Source organism: Symsagittifera roscoffensis, chromosome 7 (genome assembly GCF_963678635.1).
Source record: "Symsagittifera roscoffensis chromosome 7, txSymRosc1.1, whole genome shotgun sequence".
In the NCBI taxonomy this organism is placed as follows: domain Eukaryota; kingdom Metazoa; phylum Xenacoelomorpha; order Acoela; family Convolutidae; genus Symsagittifera; species Symsagittifera roscoffensis.
In genome coordinates, this window is record NC_087068.1 from 18,374,235 (window position 1) to 18,401,875 (window position 27,641).

The 27,641-nt window shown below is 32.8% G+C and overlaps 1 long non-coding RNA gene across 1 annotated transcript; it reads right to left on the minus strand.

Moving 5' to 3' along the window:
* Positions 1-1,318: 1,318 nt before the first annotated feature.
* Positions 1,319-27,351, minus strand: LOC134852126 (uncharacterized). The gene is made up of 3 exons (XR_010164273.1): positions 26,669-27,351; positions 4,240-4,333; positions 1,319-1,505 (listed from the first exon to the last, which is right to left on the minus strand). It is a non-coding gene; the product is annotated as an uncharacterized LOC134852126 (long non-coding RNA).
* Positions 27,352-27,641: the final 290 nt, after the last annotated feature.

Genomic DNA, 27,641 nt, shown 5'->3' on the forward strand with positions numbered 1-27,641 from the left:
AACTTCTTAAATCACTTAAACTTTTTCAACTACTTAGTCACTTAAACTACTTCACAATTACCCCCCCCCCCCCCCCTTGTAAGAGGTGCTAACTAATTATTAAGTAGATCCAGGTTTTGCTAAGCTTAACTTCGGTAGACGCAATTACCGGTTTGTTCGGCTACCGATTTGTCTCGTTTTGTCGCTGCGTGACTTGAGATCCCATATAGACATTCAGGTGCGAGACTCCCGCACTCGAAAGCATAAAGAGGTCCCCCATAATCTAGAGTGCAAATGCTGACCCCGTCTATTAGGGTCTGGGTGCAGATTTGGGTCTCGTGACAGAGTGCGAACCCTTGGGAGGTCGAGCCGGGTTTGGAGATAGTCTCGTAAAACACTGTTTCCTGTTGTGAATACACTTTCCCATCAATGAATTATTTAGGCCTCCGTAGGGCCCTCAATAAATTATTTAAAACTGGTCGTAAATTTCTCTAGGATGAATTTTTGCGGTTCAATAGAGGAAATTTTTGCTAATAAATTTTTTTCTAATATAACTCAATTTTAATTTGGTTTCTGCCCTCCTCAGAGGAGTTATCAAAGGCTATTATCCACGGACTGAGTTATTCTATCATATCAAAACACTTAAATTTCAGCAAAAGACATATCAAACCTAATACGGTTTGTTTTTTTTTGTGAATTTATAACTAACTCTGCAAAAGAACTTCAAAAAAACAAGACTGCTCGTATCAGGGCGAGGCCCTGAATGTTCCGACTGCCTTTTAAGGTTTATGGAGCAGTAATAACATTTAAAAATTCAATGAAATAAAATAAAATGAAAAAAATTTTTTTTCTAAAATTTGAAATTTTTTATGAAAATCATCCTCCCACACGCCATTTAAAGTACAAAAAGATAGATTTAGCTCATTGTAACCAATCAATTATGGCAAATAAGCTTCTTTTAACCAATTTGGAACGATTTTAAGACGGATTAACTCTCCGCTTACGCGTTAATAGCGCGAAATATATCGCGCGTTAATTGTCCCAAATTGGCCAAAATAGCAATCTTTAAACCCCCATAACTTTAAGAAAAATGATCACAGGTGAAATATCTTTTCAAATTTGAGCTCAAGACAACAATACCTTTCGAATGATATAAATTCCGTCAAAAATGGCTAGTTAAAAAGTCGAATTTTGTCTGAAAAAAAACCCACCCCGAGCACAAATATTCCCTTACTTTCGTATCGAAAGTCGGAACAATAAAAAAAAGTAAATACTTTGGCAGATCATGCCAGCCTAGACTAGGAGGGTTTGTAATGGGAAAGAGATTGGCAGATTCCTGTAGTTTGGAGGGTAGGTTGAGCTTTGTTTTAACCAGAGGAGATGTTTTACCCATTCCACAAGCACCCAATCCGCTGCCAATATCGACTGGGTTTTTACAGAGGGGTAGAGTGTATGGTGCGAGGTGGGTCATTGGTTTATACAGAAGTAGAAGGGCAATATTGCTAGTTAGAGTGATGTCATCAAAGCTACAAAAAGAACAATAAGAAATTCGAAAAAAAAACTTCATTGTATGGTCTAAAATGAGATCAACCTGAGTTCAACTTAAAAGCTGGATCTCAACTTAATGTAGATTAATCAGATTGAAATTTAAAAATGGCGATGAACTTTGGCATCGATAATTATTCTTTTTACTATTCGCAGAGGATTTATGAAAGGCTATCCTGCCTGCCAAAGCAAAGTCCGTTTTGCGTTAAGCTTGCAATGATTAAGAAATTATGTAGAGAACGTTTGCCGAAAAGGTTGCTATTATAATTGATAATGGGTTTCCAATTTAGGCAACAATCTCTATTACAATAGCGAAAAAATGGATTGTATTCAATTTGATTATATCGCATTATAATTCCACGGGAATCTATTTTTATCTCCATTTAATCTAAAAAAAAACTTTTTCTACAAACACTCTCAAGAAAACTTTTTTGTCTTATAATCGCAAAAAAATCTAATTTTGTCTCCATAGAGTCCCCACAAAGTCGACTTAAGACTTGGCTCAAAAAGAACAAGAATTTTCATTTAAAAAACCCAAAAAACCCTTGCCATTTTTCTCAAAGCTTGAAGAATCTTCAAAAAAAAAATTTTATTTCGACAAATACTTTTTCTCAGAAAATTTGGAGTTTATAAAAGATGTAAAATTTGATGAAACAGAATGTATGTGCAAAAAATGAAGCCTTACTACCATCAATTAACTGAAAAATGCCAGCAATGAAAAAGATAAACGTGATGGCAGTAAACAAAAAATATAACCTTTTCTAGGCTAATTCATGGTCGCAGTTCGGATTTTCAAAGAGAATTTGTTCATCAAATTTTCAAAGATGTATCTTTGAAATTTTTAAAAGTTTTTTTCAAGAAATGACAAAAAACACTAAAATCCCACAAAGTGCACTGATTAGGCCAACAATTTGGTGTGTGTAGGTCTCTGGAATCTACAAGTTAAGATTTTGTCGGAACGATCAAAAAAACCGAAAGAAAAAAGAAGAACAAAGATCGCGTTCTTTTTGCGGAATCAGCTTACAATTCACAGTTGGGCTAGAAATGGGTTTAAAATGTGGAAATTAGAATGTGGAATGAACAAAAAGTGACGTGAATAGAGAGTGCTAGTAGAGGTAAGGAGGAAAAAGAAACTAAAGTATTTAAGCGAAACAACTCTAATCAGAAAAATTGAAAACAAGACAAGACTGCTTGTATCAGGGCGAAACCTTGATTGCTCCGACTGCCTTTTAAGGTCTATGGACCAAAAATCAACATGAAAAAATAAATATTATAAAATCAAACAAAAGAAAATAAAATAAAATTAATTTTGAGATTGTTTTTAAATCATCACCCGCACGCCATATAAATTTTAAAGTGATAAGTTTCGCTACTAGTAACGAATCAATTATGGCAAATAAGCTTCTTTCAAACAATTTGAAACGATTTCTAAGACGGATTAAATGTCCGCTTACGCGTTATTAGCGCAAAATATATCGCGCGTTTTTTGTCCCAAAATGGCAAAAATTGCGATCTTTAAACCCCCATAACCTTGCGAAAAATAATTCCAGGTAAAGTCTTTTTTTTCGAATTTAGACTAAACTACTTTTTGAATGATATCACAAGTTTTTGTCAAAAATGGATAAATAAAAAGTCGAAATTTGTCTGAAGAAAAAAAAACCACCCCGAGCACAAATATTCCGTTATTTTCGTTACGAAAGTCGGAACAAAAATTATTTTGAAGCCGAAAAAATCTTTTTGTTCGATGGAGAGTGTGTTAAGTAAAAACAACTGTCATTATTGGAGATAATGAACTGCGGTTGAAGCTCTCAGACAAACTTGAAAAAGATCATAATGCATACACATCGATTAATTGGATTTTGTTGCGTAGAAAATAGTAACATTTTTGTTCCGGCTTTCGTAACAATAGTAACGGAATGTTTGTGCTCGGGGTGGGTTTTTTTCTTCTGACAAATTTCAACTCCTTAACTAGCCATTTTTGATGGGATTTTTAAATATCATTCAAAAGGTTTTGATGTCCTGAGCTTAAATTTGGAAACATATTTCACCTCTGATCATTATTCGTAAATTTTGCAAAATATTGCTAATTTAACGCGCGATATATTTCGCGCTATTAACATGTAAGCGGAGATTTAATCCGTCTTAAAATTGTTCCAAATTGGTTGAAAGAAGCTTATTTGCCATAATTGATTTGTTACAAGGAGCAAAATTTATCCTTTTATACTTTATATGGCGTATTGGAGGATGATTTTCACAAAAAATCTCAAAATTTTTAAAAATTTTTTTAAATGTTATTACTGCTCCATAAACTTTAAAAGGCTGCGGGAAAATTCAGGGCTTCGCACTGATACGATCAGTCTAGTTATCCATTTGTGATTGATTATAAACATATGTTTTTTATGGAGACGGACTTTGAAAATTCAATAGCAAAAACAGACAACCTGTTTTTTAGAGAACAAGCAATTTTTTGGTGTTTTGAAGCCGACACAAGATTCGAGGGCTTATCATACCACTCTCGACAGCTCTTGTTTGATTCAAACTCGTGCAAAAAACCACACTGCCGTAGATGCTATCCACTCAATGAAAGCACCAAAAATATTTTTTTAAAAAAGGAAAAAAACGCAGATCTCAATTTTGTTTTGGATTTGAAACCTTTTGTTCCAATCAACGTTTGTTTCTCAAGATGAAACTTTGTTGAACAATGGTAGAACTCACTTGAAGTGTGGAATTGTTTTCTTCACACGGTGGTAGCCCACGTGACGGGCAATTCCATCGACCGGATCTCCCACTTCCACCACTGTGATATCTCCTAAAATTTGATTTCTGTTTATTTGATTAGTGCTCGTAAAGTGTAGCTCTAAAAAATAATGAGGAAAAATTTTTTGTTGTCTGCTTTTTCTAGTGCTTGATTATCTGATCTTGTTTTTGTATTATTTTTTGCAAAACGAACGATAACCTTTTCTCGCAATTTGAAATTACTACAAAATTTTGAAATACGCTCTTCTTGATTATGAATGATCTTATAAAACCCGATATGCGGCTAATCGGAAGCTTAAGCAAAAAAAATCCTCATAGAAATTTGTTCAAAATACATTATAACTCTATCAACTACGCAGCAGTTTAAAAAGGAAGTTTTTGGATAATTATGGAAGCGAGTTTCATGAGTCAACTCATGGCTACGTCATTTTCACTTGGCTCTGGTTGCGTAAGTCTAATTCGGTTTATAGAAGAAAAAATCGTGGATTATTTATGCTTGGAGCAATTTCTTATTCATTCAATTTTCGACTATTTAATTAAACGTTTTTGACAGAAAACTTTTATGCCATCTGCATGTTATTGTTGTCCGGGGCTCTAATTTAATTAACAAAAATCGTCTGCTTATAGTCTTTTTTCGATAAGGTCTTTTCGATTATTTTATCTACTTGTCAACCGAAAGTTTTAATTGGACTTAGAGTGCAGTCGGTGCATTCAGGACTTTCAGCTCTTTTGTTCTGCGCAAACTTTTTTAAAAAAGTGAATTGCAAAAATTTGTTCAATGGTTTTGACTCATACTTATATTCAGACTTTATTAACTGCACCAAATATCACCCAACGACCAAAAAAAAACATAAAGTTTGGATAGGGTTTCTGTGGTTGTGAACAATGTTTGAAAACTTCGTGCTTCGGTCGCAACTAGCCCCAATTTTGGAGTATTTAGTGCAAGCAGTCATAATTTTAGCACTAATAGTCTTCGCGAACTACTCTGAAAGTAAAACGCTATAAGCTAATCAGTAAAAGCAATATTTTTGAGTTATAACCGAGGTTTAACTCATAGAGTAATTTCGGATAGGGTACACCGTCTGCTCGTCACGTTATCTTATTTTCGGCCGGATAGATTCGTGCAACTTCTTAGTCTAATACCGATCCTAATCTTACTCTTATATCTGCTAGTCTCAAGATGTTTAACTAGTCTCTGCTAGGCTCAATAGATCTAGAGTGTACTGGCTTATTGCGATTGCTAGAAGATCTCTTGGAGAGGTAACTAATTTCTAAGTTAAATTCAAATCTCTCTGGTGCTAAAATTACTAATAATTTCAGCACTTACAAATAAGTGGGTTGTTAGTTAAATGGATCATGATTGGTTAATATTAAATATTTTATAGTGATAAATTATTCAATTTATAACCAATAATAAAGTATAGTTTAGATCTGGTTCCACCCATCCGGGGTTTACAGAGTTTTGAATCTTTCATCTTCTATCTGTAATGATGGTCGTTTGCATTTGGCGAGCATCATTTCTTGTTTTGTTTTTGGAGAAGAAAGCTCCGGGAAGCTAGAATTGTCGATCTGAACTTGTTAGTTGTTTGTTCGACGATGACTGCGACCGCCGGTGAAATCAATCTGATTTCAAAATGGTTTGCTATGATTGTTTGTTCTGCTTGGGTGGAGGACTGATCGAGTATCACATATTATAATTTACATTTTATAAAGTTTTGTTAATTCTATTTTTTACTTATGATTTTGGTTAATTGTATTCGCAAAAGCGTTTTAGTTTTAGTTCAGTTATTTTTAAGAGTTACTCACCCTTGAGTACCTCTTGTCAAAAATATGATGTGGTCACAAAGCGTGGATGTAGCACGGTGGGTTAGGCCGGCTATAGAGCATGCTCAGGGCGTCCTCTCTGGTGGGTTAGGCCAGGAGTGGGTGTATGATTTCATGCTGGTGTTTTAAGGGGTCCTGTTTTGTGCTAACGTTTTTGTTATACTATTTCTAGTTTTTCTTTTGTTACTTTGGTTGTGTCCTTTTCTCAAAAATCAAATTGTTTTTTGTTTGGGTTTGTCTTGCGACTTTTTGGTGTTTTGTTATTTCTTTTTTGGACTTGGTAATAGTCTTCAAAAGAATAAATTATCCAGTTTTAAGCTGGTTTAATCCGGTTTGGGTACCGTAGGTGTTCTTCTCTTAGTCATGCTGTTAGTTTGTGGTTTATGCTGTTTAGTTTAGCTGCATTGGTTAGTTTGGTTATTATATAATTCCATTCCAAACGGGTAAAAGGAAAGTTGGAAACTTGTTATTGCTTGTTTGAGTCGTTGTTAGTGCAAACTTAAAACTTAAAATTCATTATTTTAAACAATTCTTCGTGGGCGAACTGTCTGATTGTGGAAAGAATTCTTTTGCGGGTAAACAGAAGATATATAAAAGGTTAGTACTGCATTTCTTTGTATAAATTTACTTCTTTAATTTCAAATTTTACTGCTTTGTGGGGATTGAAAATTAAAAATTGATTATCATCGTATTGAACTTTACTACATTTAGGGAAAAAATTTATAGATGAATTTATTGCTTTCGAATTGATTTTTACTGCATCATTTAGTGCTACAGGTTTAATAGAGTTTATTCTGAAGAAAGAGTCCGTATTTTCATTTGTTTTTACTTCTTGTTGTAGGTGATCATAGGTGAAGACTAAAGAAAATGTAAACTAATTATAAAGAACGGTTAGTGTTTAGTTTAAATTTGTTAGTTTCAAAATATTAAATTCATACTTACATTTAGTCGTCGGGGAAAAAACCGTGAGGGAAGACATCATGAATAGCGTCTGCTGTAGTTAGTAATTTTGCTAGTATGCGTATGATTTTTTTAGTTTGCGGCAGTGACCAAAGCAATTGAAGTGCTTTGATGGTTTTTAGTTCTTCGGTGCCTACTGCAAGTTCATGAGATGTGTTCTGGAGTAGATTGTAAATTTTATGATTGTATATAGTGTTGTGGATGAATTCTAAAATGGGTACTTCTATAGGTTGAATATATTCATACGGGACTACTAGGGGACGGGCTTCTTCATCGTTGAAAGTCTTGGTGAGGGGACAAAATATATACATCTGGGTGATCGGGTCGTAATTCCGGAGGATGTCTTGAAGGTTAGTATTTTTATAAAAATACGTGAAGTTTAGGAAAAATGGTGATGTGTATTTAGAATTGATAAACTGAAATCTGTGGTGAGGTTGTCGCGATGATGTGTGTAATTGAAAAAGATTTTGGATAAATCGATAATAAGTGTAGGTGTGCGTTTGCTTAGTTCGTAACATGATGTCGTGTGAACAGTGCAAAAAACGTTCTTTTAGTGTGAGAAAATGAAAGGTTAATGAAAATATTTGAAAAATTTCGTGAAATGATTCGAATGCTTGAATATCTGATAATGCTTCTGAAATAATGTGATCATGCTTTTTATCTAAGATGTTAAGTGTGAAAAAGTAAGTTGTTTTTTAAGAAAATTTTCTAGGTGAGTTGTGGGTTAGCAAACTGATCGTCGTCAAGAAACTGGTCTTGATTAGATCTAATGATGTTATGATCATAATATTCAATCGAAAAGTCGTTAGCTCGGGGTGCAGTGAATGTTTTTAGTAATTTCTTTTATCCTACGTATGTAAATTATCGGGGGGTGAGTGCTGTGGTTAATCTGAATAATTCATCCTTATTTTTTTCAATATCTATAGTGGTGTTATAGAGTGGTAGCGTAAGGGGGCTAGTGAAATTATAATAAGCTGTCCAATGAAGTGTGGGTATTAATACATGTTCATCTACAAAGTGACGTGGTTCAGGGTTAGAGTCGGATTGATTGTTTATTGGGGGAAATAAAGATAGGGTTATTTGAAGAAAATTCGTAGTATTGGTGTAGTCTGGACGGTTGATATATTCTCGGGCGGTTCGGGGTTTGGATGGAAATGGGTGATTTGGGAATTTACGTTTTAAAGTTCTATAAGCACGGTTAGTACTATTGGATGATTCTGTTGAAGTGGATGAATGAGCTAATGATGGAGCATAATCTGAAGTTGGTATAGGTGTTGGTGGATTTGATGATGTTATTGTTGATGATAATTGGTGAAAAGTGAGGGTGTGGGGGGATAGTAACTGTTGTTGTAATGTTATAAAATTGTCTAATTTATTAGAAATTTAAAAATTATCTGGGGAATTGTTAATGGATCGTTCGTAATGAAAAAGGGAGTAGGTTGGGGTTACTTGAGAAGGATATAGGGAGATGTACATTGGTTTTGCTGTTGAATAGGTTGAAATGGGGTTTTTGAGAAGATTGAGGAGGTGGTATGGGTGTGAGTAGAAGGGGATGGTTCGGAGTCTGCAAATTCATCGGGAGTTTCTATATCGGAGTTATTAAATTGTGATATAGTTTGAAAAACTGTTAAATCTGAGTTAGTATCAGAATTCATGCCTGATGATGTATTAGTTTATGCTGAATCAGGTGGCGGGAAAGCAAAAAGTGGGATAATATGTATAGGAATTTGGAGGTTGGCAGGGTGGGAGTTTGATTGGTGGAGTGATCCAATTTGTCTGCTCATCGTGGGCTGAAAAAAAGATTATTTTGAGACTGAAAGAAGGTGGTATGGGGCTGTTCGAAAATTTGTTCATATGTATCGTCACTTTGGGGGTGTTGTGTCACTAAATGTTGAATGGGGCTTTGTACGTGACTTGGTCTTAAATTTGGGGGGTTTGTGATTGCTATGTTCCTAAAATTTCGTGAGACTAATGATAATGGATGGTTATGATGGGGGTTTGGTAAGTGTGCTGCTGAGGGTATTGCATTTGATTTGTATTATTGTTTGATTCGTCGTATGTGTTCGGGATTTTTGATAGTCTTGTATTGTATTCTTTGATTTGTGCGTCTAAGAGGGTTTTGTTTATTGATGATGAAAAAATTCCAAAAAATCCTGCAAATAATATGCGTGCTAAGCTTGCTTGTCGGTTTACTTGTGTATGTATTGCACATGTGTTATAGATTCCTTTTATTAGTGAGAAAAATAAATCCAATAAAATTAAACGTAGCGTATAATATAGTTAATCTTTCTAAGATGTAATATAGCCATCCTAGAAAGGCAACGATTTCATTTCATAAGGTTACGAAACTAAAAAAGTTTATTGGTGAGATATCTCGTGGTCTATATTTTTCACCGTTTAAATATATGTAATCTTTAATATCTTTAAAATATCCGCTGTAGTCTTGTGTGTATATGTCTGAAAAATTTTGCGGTTTCTGCAACTTTTCGTAAATTTTGATCTATTGATTGTCGTTGTATTGTGTCCATTTGTGTTAGTAGTTCCTGAAATTGTTGTGTACGAATGTGATGTTATATATCTGATTTAGAATAAATTTCTATTGATTGTAGATCAATATTAGGATTTCGAGCAATAGTTCGAATGCTCTCAGGTGAAAACTTTTTAATGGTTGCATTAATGTTGGGTATGGTGTTAGTAGGTAGTATTTTTCTTCGTCGGGGTTTAATTGTACGACTTTGTAGCTGTTTTCTGATCCACAGGGGACTGCGGTATCTCAAAAATATGTTCGTCTTGTAAGTGGATCAACAAAATGACCTTTGGTTTTACAGAAAATTGAGATTCTCTTATAACAACGTTTATCTTCAAAAACATATAATGGTGATACTTTTTTGGTGCAAGTATAAAACCGTGAAATATTCATTAGTGATAATTCTTGTAATCGTGTACTTTCAGTGTCTCGTGGTTTTATTTTTCCACGAGGGTTTCCTGCGTTTTTAAGAAGATTTACTGGGATGTATGATGTTCCTTCGTTGAGAGGTTGATGTGTTGCATGAGGATTATATTTTAGTTTTCCAGTGGTCATATCGAAACCTTTGTCGTATTCGACAATTATTTCGGAATATTGTGTTTTATGGAGTTGATTTTGATATTTACATGCAAATTCTGTTTCGTGGTAGATTTGAAAACGTGTTAATTTATTTTCTATATTGTGAATGTTCCTAAATTTAATATTGCGGCTTCTTATTTGTCTTGCGTTGACAGTGTCAAATGGAATGGATTCAATGAAATATTTTGTATGGAACTTAATCATTCGAGCGTGGATTTTTGCTACTTGAAATGTGGTACAAGTGTCTTCGGGAAACCAAACAAATGTTGCTTGTGTTCTCGTTGTGGGGTCACAATAGCCTTGGTCATTTTTGCAAGGTAGTTTGATGCCTTGATAAATTATTTTGTTATCTTTTAACTCTCGTGTGAGTTGTATTTTTTCGAGTTGTGTTTTCCAGTCAAAAAACATTATTTCTTGGTATCCTTTGTTTTTTGTATCTGCTTTGCAGTTTGAAGGATTGTTTATTCCAATATGTGGTATCCAGTGTTTGTCGTGGATATCATAAGTTAGTCATCCATGTGCGCCGTTTTATGGATATTTTTCGTCTAATTAATATGTCCTTGATATTTTTCGAGTTCTGCTTGATGTACAGAGTGTGCGAAAACTTGAAAGCTTACAATTTTTCTGTTGTTTTTTTATTCTTTGTCAAATTTAATCTAAGTAGTTCGTTTTTACAATCTTCGGGGTTTAGATGTAAAAGTCTTTCTATATAACTTTGATAGAATGATTCGTGATCAAGTCGGTTTTTATTTCCATTGGAAACTTGTGAACAGGGTACTTTCTTCTTGGTTTATTGCATACTTGTGTAGCGTTTTTTTTTTTCATTTTGCTCACAATCGTAGTGTGTTATTAGCAAATCCTGAGGTCCTGTACCGGGAGATGGATTTGTCTTTTTTTTGAAAAAACTAGAAAAAGTATGTGTTGAAATGTTAATATTTTTAGAATATACATGTGTATGATAATCCTGAGTATGGGTTATAAAAAGTGATAAACTCAATTGTGTTTTTGGTATATCTGTCGTATTTATATATGACTTCAGTCCTTATAAATGGGGGAGGTAAAGATTGAGCTGTTATGTTTGGTGGACTTCGGAAAAAAAGGTGTTGAACAATTTTATTAAGTCTGACTGTGATTTCAAATTTTAATAGGAGACTATTTTATTGGAGTATTTGAATGTTGTGATCTTGAATATCCTTGTGAATATCTTGTCTGTACTGTAATCTATTTAGTGCCCAATTATGGAGTCGGCTACTTTCTTGATGTTGTCCAAATAGTGGGGGAGGTGCTACGAAAGTATTGCAATCCAATCGTAGGGGGTCTTTGTTGATGATTGTTCTTGGTATCTGGCGTCAAGATTAGTGGGTAAATGTACGGGGGAAAAGTAATGGTGAAATTTAACCTAAAGATGGTGTTGATGGAAGTGAAAGTATTTCTGGTAGAGATTATAATGTTGTATCAGAAGAAATATTTATTGGTTCATTCACTAAATTTGGTTCATCTTGAGTATATGAGTGTGTTGACCAACATGGTGCTCGTTCGGTGGTATCTGGGGGGTTCAAAGGATTTTCTCGAATTTGTTCTGACTTTGGAGTTGAAACTAAAAAAATTGATGGGATATTTGAGATGCTTTGTTGTGAAGAAACTGTAGGAGTTTCTGGTAGTGTACTACTTGAAAGTTCTGAGGGGATTGGGGTATGTTAAAATAAACTCTAGGGGTTTGAAATTTTCTTTTTCTTCTTGGGTGTATGATTTGTCTATTTATTTCAAGTGTGCTTTGATTTTGGCTGATGTGTCCTACTTGATTAAGATCTTGTTGCAAGGTGGGATATAAATTATATGTTGGTTCGCTTAAAGATGCTTGGCGATTAACTGGTTCTAAGGGTTCAGATAACCGTGCGTGTCGTTCATCAAAAGTGTATGGGTTGTCTTGAAAAGAAGTTCGTGTTGATGGTGGGGGATTATTGGTAGTTGTAGGTGTTATTGGACTTTCTTGGGGTGTTGTTGTTGGGGGGTGGTGTGGTGGTGGTTGATTAGCAATTTTGAAAAGCTATTTGAGTGTATTAATTTTTATTGGGAAAATTTATGTTGATTAAAATACTCTTCAATAAAAAGTATCAAAAGAATAGTTGCTAAGACGAATGTGACAATTGCCTTTTTTTTTATAAATTTGCACATTGTCATGATTAGGGATATTAAAAATGTGAGAAAAATTATGAATAAAAGAAAAATATCTTTTTGACTAAAAATGACTCGTATCAGTTAAAAAGATTTTATGTTTTCGTACCTGTAGATGTGGTCAAGGATTTGGGAAAGTTGGATATATATTTCAAATAGGGAGTAGAAAATTAAAGAAAGATTGCAAAAAATTATAGAAAGGATTATTAGAGATTCAAAAGTTTCAATGAAAAACAATAGCAAAAACTTAAATAGAGTTAAAAGTTTTGTGGAGAGGTTTAGAAATTTTTGTTTTATATGATCAACTGTTATGGAGATAAGCATTTAAGAAATGATTTGTTTCGTCGATAGTTTTTTAAAGTGTTGAGGCGAAATTCAAGTGTGGTCGGATTGTTTATTGATTTTTTGACAAGTGGGTTGAGTTTTGTCAAAAATTGTTGAGGGTGTATTTTTATGGTATTCTTGAGTTCTTCATAGATTTGTTTTTATTTGTTGGGTAAGTGGGATAACTTTGAAGTATTTGTACTATCGGCCAAATGATCATGGGTCTTTTTTACTTTAGGCTAATTTGCCATTTTTGGTTGGGGGACTTTTGAGGTCTGAGTTAGGAAAATTTTCTTGATTTTTGCATAATCTGATAGGGGAGGGTTGTAGTATTGAAGTAGTGTTTATTTAAGTTGTCAAGTTTTAGCAAGTTGCTCATTTTTGACCTGGAGGTTGGAAAATTATAGTTTAGATATGCCTGTAGATTAATATTTATCGGCTAATAAGTTTGTGTTAGAGAGATAAAGGTGGCAATTTCAACAATTTCTATGCTTGAATTTGAACTAGAAGTGATCGACGTTATTTTCAGCATATTTTTATAGAAATGTGAAAGTTTAAAGTGATTAAAAAGAATGTTTTTGGTAATCTAAACTAAAGTTGTTTCTGAAATTCAACTTTTTAAAATATTTTAGACTGTTGAATGAATGTCTTATAGTTTTTTCAGGGTTGACTTCTAAGACGTGATGATTCTCTAGGTTCCGATTTTTGTTGTTGATCCTGTGGTAAGATTTTTTCTGTCAGTTTTCTATTTTTTCTTTCTTTTTGAGTTATTTTTGGTTCTGGTGTGTTTGATTTTTGAGGGTGGTCTACATTCTGCTGTTGAATTGTATTCTTACTTTTTGTGGTTTTAACGTTTTGATTTTGTTCTATTTGTGAATGATTTTGAACGATGTGTAAGCCTATGAAAAAATATAATTGAGTTAATTCGCGGAGTACGTATTTTTTTGGATAATATGGTAAAAGGTTGTTACGGTGTTGAATGATTTCTTTCTTGCTGGAGTCAGTAAGTTTGTATGTTACTTCGGTAGGTTTATCAATTATTTGATATGGTCCCTTTCGAAGTGGTTGTAGTTTTTTGGATATTCCTTTTTGTGTATTAAAATTGGGTATTAAAACAAATGTTCTAATTTTTAAATCGGTAGCTGGCATGAAGCGTGAATTAATTTGGTTGTTTATATTTTGCCTTTTTAACAATTTCTTTGTTACTTTTTGGTATATTTCATTATGTTTCTTATCTTTATTTAGTATCCTTTCGGTATGTGTACCGGAAGCTAGTTTTAAAATTTGTGGATGATGAAAGTGGTCTTCATCATGATTATGTAATGGTAGATTATAACAAATTGAATCTGTGAAAGTCTTGTTTAGATGCTAATGGGTAATGTTTATTGGGTAATGTTATTGGGTAATGTTTATTTAATTGATATATTATGCAATCATTGCATAAAATTTTAATCCAAAATGGTGCATTTGGGAGGTAAAACTTTTGTGTAAAATTTGAATATGTCTTTTCTGATCCTGAATGTCCTTTTGTATTTTGTGTGTGTGATATGTTGAATGCTATCAACATCATGCTGAGGGGGAGACAGGGTACTTTGAATCGGGTGTATTATATTCTAAAAGATCTGTATTTTCATTTATAGTAGTTATTTTGATTTTTCTAATGTATCGGAGGAGTGTTTGGTTTCCTAATATCGTTGTATCAGCTTTTGCTGGCTTTGTTTCATATTTGTGCCATGATTTAATTGTCTAATAATAGGGTCAACATTTTGGTATTTTTTGTATTAATTGTAGTGTAATTTTTTCTATTGGTGGTAAAAAAATATTTTCTACTTCTATTTTTGATAGGGGAATTGTGTCAAGTGTGTCATGAAGGGGTTAAAAAGTTGATTTACTGTGTATTTTAAATCAGTTGTCGGTGGTCCTGATAAATTTATAATTTCCGTTAGATTTTCTTTTTCTATTAATGGATAGGGATCTTTTTTGTGTGGCTGCTGCTTTATTGTCTTTCCTGGGGCTAATTTTCATTTTTGAGTATTTGATGGTTCTGTTCCAAAATTATAAACAATTCGTCTTTAGTTTGTGATTGCATGAAAACATCGTCTAAGTACGTGATTGCATTTTTCTTGAGTATTAGTGGTCTAAAAATGTTACTCATAAAAGCTGAAAAAGCTGCTGGTCCTATGGATGTTCCATAGAAAAATCTGTTGAATTCGTTTTGTTGATTTCCAATAACGAATTGGGTTAACCGTCGTGACTGTTCGTCTAACGCATTTGATTAAATGCACTATTCATGTCTGCGGTTGTGAAATATTTACCATTTATTTTTGTTAGAATTACCTGAATTGGTTCTATGGGCTCGTCAATTAGGGAATTGAGATATCTAGCGTCTGTAACTATTTTTAGTGATTCTCTTTTAGCTAGGATGATAACTGGGTCAATAAAGGTGTTACGTTTTGGTTGTTTTTCCTTTTTTACTGGAGATATAATTCCATGTTGTTCTAAAATATCAAGTAGTCTATCTACTTTATCTTGTAAGTGTATTGATACTTTGCTTTTTGAAAATTGCGTCTGGTTTTAAAGGTAAATCTAGTGGTGAACTAATTTTTCCGACATCGAATTTTGATATTGCTTAAGATATTGGATATTTTAATAACAGTTTGTCTAATTTGTAGAATTCGTTTTGTGATAATTGAGAATGTTGAAAATTAAACATTGTTAGAAATTTTTGCTGTTCTTCTGTATAATGCGATATTTTAAACGTTGGTTTAAAAAATGGTGTTTCGTGAAATAATTTGTGTTTCTTTTTTCCTTGCTTATTATGTTCTTTATTGATAATTCTTCATCAAGAATTGTTGATTTACATATGTCTAGTAATTGTATTATATTATTGACTCTATATGCTACTTCGTTTGTTGGAAAAGTTGTGGCATTTGTTTCACAGTATCCTAAGAGTCCTAGAGGTAATGTTATCTGGTATGGTGAATTGTGATATACGTGTAACAAAATAATATCGGAGGTTGAATGTCTCATGTATTTTATGGAAAAAATTGTTAATCTAAAAAATTTATGGATGGTTTTAAATTCAAGATCTGACATAAAGAGATGTTGTTTATTTTATTATGTTGTTTTTATTATATTGGTGAACTTGTTTAATTGAAAAGTTATATACATATCCTGATAGTGGTTTCAAATATTTTCGTTGCTGATTGTACATAGGATAAAGTGTAGAGAAAAGTGGTGGTTGTTTGCTTAATCTTTGAAAAAATGTTAAGGATGTATTTTTTATCCTTGTATATCTGTCTTTTATATGAAGTTTACTATTTAAAATATTTATTGTGGGAACATACTTAATTATAAATGGTATGCCAATTATATTGTGTTTTATATCTGTTATGTGGAATGTTTGTTTGAATGGTTTTTTTAAGATTTTGATTTGTTCCATTGTTCTCGTGGGAACTAGGAAAAGTTGGATTTTTCCATAATTATTAATGTTGAGCCCTGTGCTGTTGCTAACTTGCTGGCTGTCTTAATAGGTACTAGGTTTGGATGTAGTGTTTTAATTTCATTCCAAGTGGGAATTTTAATTATATTTGATTCGGCTCCTGAGTCTATTAAAAAAATCTATTTCAAGATCTGGTGGTTAAATTTCCTTACTTTTTGGACTTTCTAAGAGAAATGGAATTGTCCAAATTTTTTTTCTTGGTTGTTTTTTTTGTACAATTTGATGTATGTGGTTTGTACTTGAGCTTTGTACTTCGTCTTTTTCGGGTTTAATTACAGTGTTAATTCTATTTAGTTCTTGTTCAACTGATACATTATTACTGTTAGGTGTAGTGTAGTGATTTTGGAGAAGTTCCAATGGTTTTTCGTAAATTTGTGAAGTGAAAGGTTGTTCATATATAATAGGTTCGTAATCATTTTCAGCTGTGATAATAATAGCTGAAATAGTATCATTTGTATCACTTTCGCTGTCTGTTGATTCACAATTAGTGTGATTTAATTGTAATTCTGTACTTTCTGTATCATCGATACCAGGGGGGTCTGAATTTAATTCTTCAGTTGTTTGTACTTGATTAATTTGTCTTTGATGTTTTGGTGTATTGCTTCTATATCTGTTTTGGGAATCGGAGTAGCCATAATTAATTCTATGAGGAGATTGAGAATAATTCCTTTGCTGATTGTTATAGTTTGAATTCCTATTTTGTGAATTATTTCGTGACCTTTTATGGTAGTTATTGTTATTCGTTCGTTGATAATTGGATCTTTTGTATGAATTGTTGCTTGATCTATTGTTTTGGTAACGTTGATTTCGATTATTGGAATAGCTTCTATTTCTATTGTTTGAATAGTTTCTGTTTCTATTGTATGATGAATTTCGTGATCTATCGTTTGAAACGTGTCTTTTCCTAGAATTTGAATGGGAACTGGTATCAAAAACTTTTGTTCTGTTTAAATATGATCTTGAATAGTTATTTCCATACTGATTGTTTTGACTATTTGATCGACTATATCTATTTTGTGAGAAATTTCGTGAATTTCTTTGTTCTGTTGATCTACCTCTATAACTAGAATTATAGGGTGATTGGTTTCTTGAGTATTTTGAATTATTTGGAAGTGGTTTACCAGAGCTGTTGTTACTATGTATGTTTTTGTTCGGTAAAATTTGGTCTTTTTTATGTATTGATAGAGTGATTTAATTGGTTCTTTGTATTTTTGTGGTTTGTTTTGGTTATCTTGTTGTTTTTGTCTACATTCGGCAATACTGTGTTTGCATCGTCGGCAAAAATTACACCATTTTTTGAAAGATGGTTTACCTTTGAAATTTGGGTTTTGCTCATATTTGTTTAAAATTTCCGTGAGTTTTTCAGTAAGATCTACATCTGAATCTTGTATGTTGTTTATATGTGTAGTATTTGTTTCGATTCTATTGACGTATTGTAGTTTAGGATTTTCTGTTTCTTCGAGTTTCATTGTGATTGCTGCTTGTTCTAATTTATCAACTATTTTTCTGAAATCTAAATCTGGTTCTCGAGTTGAGGAGGGATGTGATGCTCTCTTTTCAATAGCTATTTTCCTTAATTGGGGTGTTAGAGTCATCATTAAAGTTTCTGTCATTTTCGTGTTTTTATAATCATGGGTGTTAAGTAAATATGCTTTTCGAACTAGTGTTTCGATTCCAAATGCCAATTGTTTAATTGTTTCGTTTGGTAGTCTACGAATTTTGTTGCATAAAACTCTCTGATGTTGGTTATTTGTTTCAGAGTCAAACATTTTTCGAAAATTCTTGTGTGAATCTTTTCCAATCTGTTTATATATATATATATAAGTAAAACTGAAAACCATTTCTGAGCTGGGCCATCAAGTGTTGTTTGTATTAACGCTGTGCATCTATGTATTCAATTTTGAAAAAATGGCGGATTAGTTGGTTCAGGTCCTATAATTAAAATTAGATTTGCTGTGACTGCATTTAAATAATCTTCTACAGAGTAGTCAGGGTCTGTACCTGTACATACCATCAATGGTTTATTTGATGTTATTGATGATCCACCCATTAGGTATGGATTCATTGTCATTTGTAGTGATTAGGCGGCATTTGGAATTTGTGAAAAATTTATAAGTTGATTTTGTGTTATTTCGTGTTGTTGTAAATAATATGATAGTGGTATTTCATTTTGCATTTGTGTTGGTTGATAAGTATGCAAAATGGCTGGGTTTTGTGTTTGTGCTGGTTGATAAGGTTGTGTGCTTGGTTGACTTTGTATGTTCATCGGTTGATAGCTTTGTGTATTAGCCAAATTTTGTGGGTGATATTTTATTTTTTGAGATATTTGATTTTGTCGAGTTTTTTGTGATGATATTCTTTTGTGTATGGTGCAAAAACATCTGGCTGATAATAATCGTCATCATCTGATGATAAATGTTTTGAGGTGTGTTGTTTATTCCTGGTTATGTTGGAAAAATGGATAGTTTTCACTGTGATCTTGAGAGGGATGTGGATAGACATGAAAATTTACTGAATTTGTCGATGTCATTGGAAAATTTGAGTATTGTGAAAATAAATGATTTTGCTTGTGTATAAGGGGAGGATGTGTTGTTTTCGATGGATTTACATAATTATAATTGTGTTCTGCGGAATTACTTCTAGTAAATGTTCTTTGTCTATGTGTTGGTTTTGTCATATGTCTACATGTTTGATAATCCATATGTGAATGTTTTGGAGCAACCGAGGGTTTAACCGTAGATTACAATGTTACTTGTGGTAATATTTGATTTTTAGATTTGGTGTTGTAAGGTTTTGATGTATTGGTGAAATACTTTGTTGTGTAGTTGTTACTATTGTTTCAACTACTTCCTCATTTACAAAATGTGATGGTGTTTGAATATCTTGTTCTGTAAGATTTCTAGTTCCATTTAAATTTTCCTGTTGTACAAGGGTTGAATTTCAGCTATTATTTTGTCTTCTATCGGGTAAAATTGAATTATAGTTTAAAGGTGTTGCGTCTATTGTAAGTAGAAATATTTTCATAAAGTCTTTATGAATAGAAATTGTATTGATTGCTTGACTTGAGATGTCTATTGGAATGTTCAGGAAAAGCGGATGAGACCATTTAGGGTCCCAAATATAATCCGATTGTTCTGCAATGACAGTGTCGTCATTGGTTTTTTGAGGTCTAAATTTTTTTCTTGCTTGTGCAATTAAATCAATATTATGTGTAAAATAATCAATTCTGAACCATGCCAAGATTTTTGTAAATCGTGTTTAACATTTTGCTATGAAATTTACTTGCTGTGCTGAATTATATGGTGTAGATTCCATATTGTTGTGTTAGGTTATATATTCCTTTTAAATAGTGATCGACAATTTGTCTTTTGATTTTTATTTCTGGGAATTCTGTTTTACACGGGCTAATTCCTTGTTCGAATACATTTGCAATTAATATTTACAAAATTGTATTTGTCCTCTATCTTCAGTGAGTGAATTGATGAAAAATGGGAAAACAGAGAGTTTGTCTGGACTTTCGTCACTTGGACTTCGGCTCTTTTTTTCGTTTTATAATTGTCAGTGCGTAATGTTCAATGTGTCTGATTGGTTGGTTCCAATTGTATGAACGTACTGAATTATTTTTGTATAATTTTTTATTCTTCTTTTTCCTTGTCTTGATGAATGTGATGTGGCTTCTGAATCAGAAAAAAATAATTGATCGTGAACTGGGTAGCTTTTATTTACTGTTTATTTTAGTTTGCAAAGTGCATCTAAATTACTGACTTCTGATTCGCAGACTGCGTTTCTTCGCTTGGAAAATCTTTTCCGTATAGTTTGTCTTTGTTTGCTTATATTTTTCTTTTTATTGTTTGTCGTTTTGTTCGAATGTATAGAATAGTTTGTTTGTGTGGTGTGGTTACGAGATCGTATGTTTCGTTATTTATTTCGCAATTGTGTAAAACGATTGTTTGTTTTTTTTCCTAAATTGTTCAGTGACATAAGGTTTAGGATGAAGGATGCAAGGTTTTTATTGGTGAATATAATATCCTAGATTGTTAGTCCTTACAATTTTTTAATTAGCCTAACTTGGGTCTAATGATTCAGGGTTGGAGAGAAAAGTATATATCGATTCCGGAGAATGATTGTTATTTTCTCGTGACTATTCTAAGTTAAGGTGTTAACTTACTAAATCTTACTTAGGGGTAGCGATTGTGTTCAAGGGTTGGATAATAGTAAATATTATTTTAAACTTACTAAGATTTAAGATTTAGCCTGGGTCAGGTAAGAGGGGGGTCAAGTGAAGGATGAATAACCGAAGTTCTTCACTGTTTAGCCTAATTAAAATGGTTAGAGTGATTTGAAAAAAGTCTATTAGTCCTGGGTCTTTAAAAGGGTTGGATAGTGAATCAAGTGGGAAAATTAATTATATTTCATTCGGCTCCTGAGTCTATTTTAAAAATCTATTTCAAGATCTGGTGGTTAAATTTCCTTACTTTTTGGACTTTCTAAGAGAAATGTAATTGTCCAATTTTTTTTCTTGGTTGTTCTTTTTGTACATTTTGATGTATGTGGTTTGTACTTGAGCTTTGTACTTCGTCTTTTTCGGGTTTAATTACAGTGTTAATTCTATTTAGTTCTTGTTCAACTGATACATTATTACTGTTAGGTGTAGTGTAGTGATTTTGGAGAAGTTCCAATGGTTTTTCGTAAATTTGTGAAGTGAAAGGTTGTTCATATATAATAGGTTCGTAATCATTTTCAGCTGTGATCATAATAGCTGAAATAGTATCATTTGTATCACTTTCGCTGTCTGTTGTTTCACAATTAGTGTGATTTAATTGTAATTCTGTACTTTCTGTATCATCGATACCAGGGGGGGTCTGAATTTAATTTTTCAGTTGTTTGTACTTGATTAATTTGTCTTTGGTGTTTTGGTGTATTGCTTCTATATCTGTTTTGGGAATCGGAGCGATAATTAATTCTATGAGGAGATTGAGAATAATTCCTTTGCTGATTGTTATAGTTTGAATTCCTATTTTGTGAATTATTTCGTGATCTTTTATGGTAGTTATTGTTATTCGTTTGTTGATAATTGGATCTGTTGTATGAATTGTTGCTTGATCTATTGTTTTGGTAACGTTGATTTCGATTATTGGAACAGCTTCTATTTCTATTGTTTGAATAGTTTCTGTTTCTATTGTATGATGAATTTCGTGATATATCGTTTGAAATATGTCTATTCCTAGAATTTGAATGGGAACTGGTATCAAAAACTTTTGTTCTGTTTGAATTTGATTGTGAATAGTTATTTCTATACTGATTATTTTGACTATTTGATCGACTTGTGAGAAATTTTGTGAATTTCTTTGTTCTGTTGATCTACCTCTATAACTAGAATTATAGGGTGATTGGTTTCCTGAGTAATTTGAATTATTTGGGAGTGGTTTACCAGTGCTGTTGTTACTATGTATGTTTTTGTTTGGTAAATTTTGGTCTTTTTTATGTATTGATGGAATAATTTATTTGGTTCTTTGTATTTTTGTGGTTTGTTTTGGTTATCTTGTTGTTTTTGTTTACATTCGGCATTACTGTGTCCGTATCGTCGGCAATAATTACACCATTTTTTGAAAGATGTTTACCTTTGAATTTTGGGTTTTGCTCATATTTGTTTAAAATTTCACTGAGTTCTCCAGTTAGATCTAAATCTGAATCTTGTATGTTGTTTATATGTGTAGTATTTGTTTCGATTCTATTGACGTATTGTAGTTTAGGATTTTCTGTTTCTTCGAGTTTCATTGTGATTGCTGCTTGTTCTAATTAATCAACTAGTTTTTTTGAAATCTAAATCTGGTTCTCGAATTGAGGAGGGATGTGATGCTCTCTTTTTAATAGCTATTTTCCTTAATTCGGGTGTTAGAGTCATCATTAAAGTTTCTGTCAATTTCGTGTTTTTATAATCATGGGTGTTAAGTGAATATGCTTTTCGAACTTGTGTTTCGATTCAAACTGCCAATTCTTTAATTGTTTCGTTTGGTAGTCTACGAATTTCGTTACACAAAACTCTCTGATGTTGTTTATTTCTTTCAGAGTCAAACATTTTTGAAAATTCTGGTGTGAATCTTTTCCAATCTGTTTTTAGATATATAGGTAAAACTGAAAACCATTTCTGAGCTGCGCCATCAAGTGTTGTTTGTATTAACGCTGTGCGTCGATGTTTCCAATTTTGGTGAAGTGGCGTATTAATTGGTTCAGGTCCTATATTTAAAATTAGATTTGCTGTGACTGCATTTAAATAATCTTCTACAGAGTAGTCAGGGTCTGTACCTGTACATACCATCAATGAATTATTTGATGTTATTGATGATCCACCCATTAGGTATGGATTCATTGTCATTTGTGGTGATTCTGCGGCATTTGGCATTTGTGAAAAATTTCTAAGTTGATTTTGTGTTATTTCGTGTTGTTGTAAATAATATGGTAGTGGTGTTTAATTTTGCATTTGTGTTGGTTGATAAGTATGCATAATGGCTGGGTTTTGTGATTGTGCTGGTTGATAAGATTGTGTGCTTGGTTGATTTTGTATGTTCATCGGTTGATAGCTTAGTGTATTAGCCAAATTTTGTGGGTGATTTTTTATATTTTGCGATACTTGATTTTGTCGAGTTTTTTGTGATGATATTCTTTTGTGTATGGTGCAAAAATATCTGGCTGATAATAATCGTCATCATCTGATGATAAAAGTTTTGAGGTGTGTTATGGTGTTTGTTGTTTATTCCTTGTTATGTTGGAAAAATGGATAGTTTTCACTGTGATCTTGAGAGGGATGTGGATAGTCATGAAAACTTACTGAATTTGTCGATGTCATTGGAAAATTCGACTCTTGTGAAAATAAATGATTTTGCTTGTGTATATGGGGAGGATGTGTTGTTTTCGATGGATTTACATAATTATAATTGTGTTCTGCGGAATTACTTCTAGTAAATGTTCTTTGTCTGTGTGTTGGTTTTGTCACATGTCTATATGTTGATAATCCATATGTGAATATTGTGGAGCAACTGAGGGTTTAACCGTAGATTACAATGTTACTTGTGGTAATGTTTGACTTTTAGGTTTTGGTGTTGTAAGGTTTTGATGTATTGGTGAAATACTTTGTTGTGTAGTTGTTACTATTGTTTCAACTACTTCCTCATTTACAAAATGTGATGGTGTTTGAAAATTTTGCTGTGTAAGATTTCTAGTTCCATTCAAATTTGCCTGTGGTACAAGGGTTGAATTTCAGCTATTATTTTGTCTTCTATCAGGTAAAAGTGAACTTTAGTTTAAAGGTGTTGCGTCTATTGTAATTGGAAATGTTTTCATAAAGTCTTTATGAATAGAAATTGTATTGATTGCTTGACTTGAGATGTCTATTGGAATGTTCAGGAATAGCGGATGAGACCATTTCGGATCCCAAATATAATCTGATTGTTCTGCAATGACAGTGTCGTCATTGGTACTTTGAGGTCTAAAATTTTTTCTTGCTTGTGCAATTAAATCAATATTATGTGTAAAATAACCAATTATGAACCATGCCAAGATTTTTTGTACATCGTATTTAACATTTTGCTATAAAATTTACTTTCTGTGCTGAATTCTATGGTGTAGATTCCATATTGTTGTGTTAGGTTATATATTCCTTTTAAATAGCTATCGACAATTTGTGTTTGATTTTTATTTCAGGGAATTCTGTTTTACACGGGCTAATTCCTTGTTCGAATAAATTTCCGATTAAATTAATACAAAATTGTATTTGTCCTCTATCTTCAGTGAGTGAATTGATGAGAAATGGGAAAACAGAGTGTTCGTCTGGACTTTCATCACTTGGACTTTGGCTCATTTTTTTCGTTTTATAACTGTCAGTGCGTAATGTTCAATGTGTCTGATAAGTTGGTTCCAATTGTATCAACGTACTGGTTTATTTTTGTTTAACTTTTTTATTCTTCTTTTTCCTTGTCTTGATGACTGTGATGTGGCTTCTGAATCAGAAAAATATAATTGGTCGTGAACTGGGTAGTTTTTATTTACTGTTTACTTTAGTTTGCAAAGTGCATCTAAATTACTGACTTCTGATTCGCAGACTGCGTTTCTTCGCTTGGAAAATCTTTTCCGTATAGTTTGTCTTTGTTTGCTTATATTTTTTCTTTTTATTGTTTGTCGTTTTGTTAGAATGTATACAATAGTTTGTTTGTGTGGTGTGGTTACGAGATCGTATGTTTCGTTATTTATTTTGCAATTGTGTAAAACGATTGTTTGTTTACTTCCTAAATTGTTCAGTGACATAAGGTTTAAGATGAAGGATGCAAGGTTTTTATTGGTGAATATAATATCCTGGATTGTTAGTCCTTACAATTTTTTGGTTAGCCTAACTTGGGTCTTTTGATTCAGGGTTGGAGAGAAAAGTATATATCGATTCCGGAGAATGATTTTTATTTTCTCGTGACTATTCTAAATTAAGGTGTTAACTTACTAAATCTTACTTAGGGGTAGCGATTGTGTTCAAGGGTTGGATATTAGTAAATCTTATTTTAAACTTACTAAGATTTAAGATTTAGCCTGGGTCAGGTACGAGGGGGGTCAAGTGAAGGATGAATAACCGAAGTTCTTCACTGTTTAGCCTAATTAGAATGGTTAGAGTGATTTGAAAAAGGTCTTTTAGTCCTGGGTCTTTGAAAGGGTTGGATAGTGAATCGACGTTTGAGGTCGTTAGACACTTTAATAATAGGGTGGGGAGAACAAAATTGTACTATTTGATCCAAGGATAAGCCTTGATGATCAGATACAAATTTTAATGGTATCAAATGAATTAAGTTTGGTATTTAAGGAGATCCAAGGAAAGCTTTGATAATCTGTATTTAAGGTGTAGAGAAAATTAAGTTAAATAAAGTTAAAATTCAGGATAAGCCTTTTAAAATAATTTTATGTTTTGTTGATAGAAAAGATTAGTTTTTGATAATGTTAGTAGTTTTATGATTGCTATTATGGTTAGGTGATGGAGCTGGAGATGACACGATGATTTGTATATACTAATATTAGCTCATGTTAACTAATTTTTATTTTTATTTTAATAAATATATTTTTCAGATATTTTTTTGAATCTTACTGCAGACTTGGAGGAAACGATTTGAGATGTTTTAATCGATCGTTATTGTACAATAGTAAATTTTGTATAGCGCCTGAAATAATCATTGAAGAACATTCTTCAATGTTTTATGTTTGCAAATAAAAATCTAAATTCATTGCTAGTAAAATTCTAAATATAAAAGTTTGTTCTGGTTTTTGCCGTACGACCATGAAATTTAATGATAAGTTTCTTCGTAGTCGTAGATCGTCTCTTGTCCGAGATCTTCTTCCAATACCTGGTAGTTCTCATATTGTACGGAATAGCGGCTCTGATCTATTGAGTCGTAGAGACATTTCAATTAAATTATTATCATGTAACACTTCAGGGAAGTTTTTTGTCTATTTCTAATCTATCTTGTTAGTTCTAAGCTAATTTGTTTTTTAAGTTCTTATTCGAGACTTATGGTCGCACCAGATGAGTTATTACCGAGGTTTAATTCATAGAGTAATTTCGGATAGGGTACGCCGTCTGCTCAACACGCTATCTTATTTTCGGCCGGATAGATTCGTGCAACTTCTTAGTCTAATACCGATCCTAATCTTACTCTTATATCTGCTAGTCTCAGGGTGTTTAACTAGTCTCTGATAGGCTCAATAGATCTAGAGTATACTGGCTTATTGCGATTGCTAGAAGATCTCTTGGAGAGGTAACAAATTTCTAAGTTAAATTCAAATCTCTCTGGTGCTGAAATTACTAGTAATTTCAGCACTTACAAATAAGTGGGTTGTTAGTTAAATGGATCTTGATTGGTTAATATTAAATATTTTATAGTGATAAAATATCCAATTTATAACCAATAATAGAATATAGCTTAGATCTGGTTCCATTTTGGAACAAAGTAGCGCAATCTGTACCTGGGTCACGGACCTGTATTCAAAACTATATCCGATGTGAGATGCTCGTTTTCTAGGAATATGTACTTTGAAAAATAACAACACTAATGAAACACAAAAAGTGAAACACAGCAGCCTCAAAAGTGAAACAAAAAAAAGTTGAACCGATTGTGGAAAATGTTCAATTTTTGAAATCAGCCGCGCGGCGCCCACCTTTTCTTGAGGACCCAAAATCGCAATCATTATTATGCAATAACTTCGCGGCGTTCTCTCGGAACGCGACAGTCGCGTTTAATTTTTTTTTTTTCGGTTGCGAAGGTCGCGGACACATCTCCTTTGGTCTGCAAATCTGCAAAAGCTGAGTTTTGTTCGCGGCTGCCTGAAAATACCCAAGCTTAGCCGCGATAGTCGGAAAATAGCAAAACTCGGTCGCGGTAATCTTGACATAATACCACGACCTTTTCCCGGGTTGTAATTAAGCACATAAATTACCTTCTTCCTAACTTATCTTCTTGACTTACTTCGTTTTTGGACGCATTGAGCGGTTGTAATCACCCAAAGAGCAGAGAGTACAGACCCAGCACAGAAGAATCCCTCAGATCTGGAATGCAGTTGCACGTAAAAGGGACGACTGCCAATCACCGGCATGCCCCGAATGATGCCAGACTGCAAATGACTGGCGACAATGTCAGTCGAGCTTTGATTTTGGTTTTTGTTGGCATCATGAATATTAAGTAAATTGCCGTTAGTTTCTTCAGTTTTTAATGGAACTCGAAATGAATCAGTTTTGAAGAAAATCAGAACAAAAATCGTAAATATTAGTTTCAATCTCATTTTTAGTTCAATCGTAATATCAGAGTTGATTAATATCATTCAAACAACCGAGAGGAAATTTAAAAAGGTTAAGAGCTCTGAACAATTAACTTCAGACAAGGCTAACCAAATAAAGCAGGGTCAAGCTTCAAATGTGAGCTGATTTAAAGTCAAACATCGACGACGCCTAATCATTCATAACTGGAATTATTATCATCAAGGAAAATTCAGAATTTCTGCCAAACTTAATAGAAAAATTCTGCATTTCGAGCGATGGTTTGAATTTTGAAAAAGCAATTTCAGCTCATGATCTTCCAGCTCTAGTTTATCATTGCTCCGATTGTTATAAAAACTGGAATAAAAACTGATTGGTTTGAAAAAAGAGCAATCGGTATACTTATCCTCTTTTTGGAATGATTTATATCACATAGAAAAACACAAACAAATAGAGCGCAAAAACAGAAGATGGTTTTTTTCAGTTTTCTTGACAACGGAAGTTTTTTCCTTTCAGGTGGTTGGAAAAAATTGAAAAATTGTTTCTCATTGTCCAACCAGCAGTCTTAGAATTTTTTTTAAATTCAAGTGTATTTTAAGATAATTTAGAGCAAAGAAAGCAACTTTCGGATTATTTACAAATTTATTGGGAGACTTTTTTTTAATACAAACTACAGATGTTTTCAC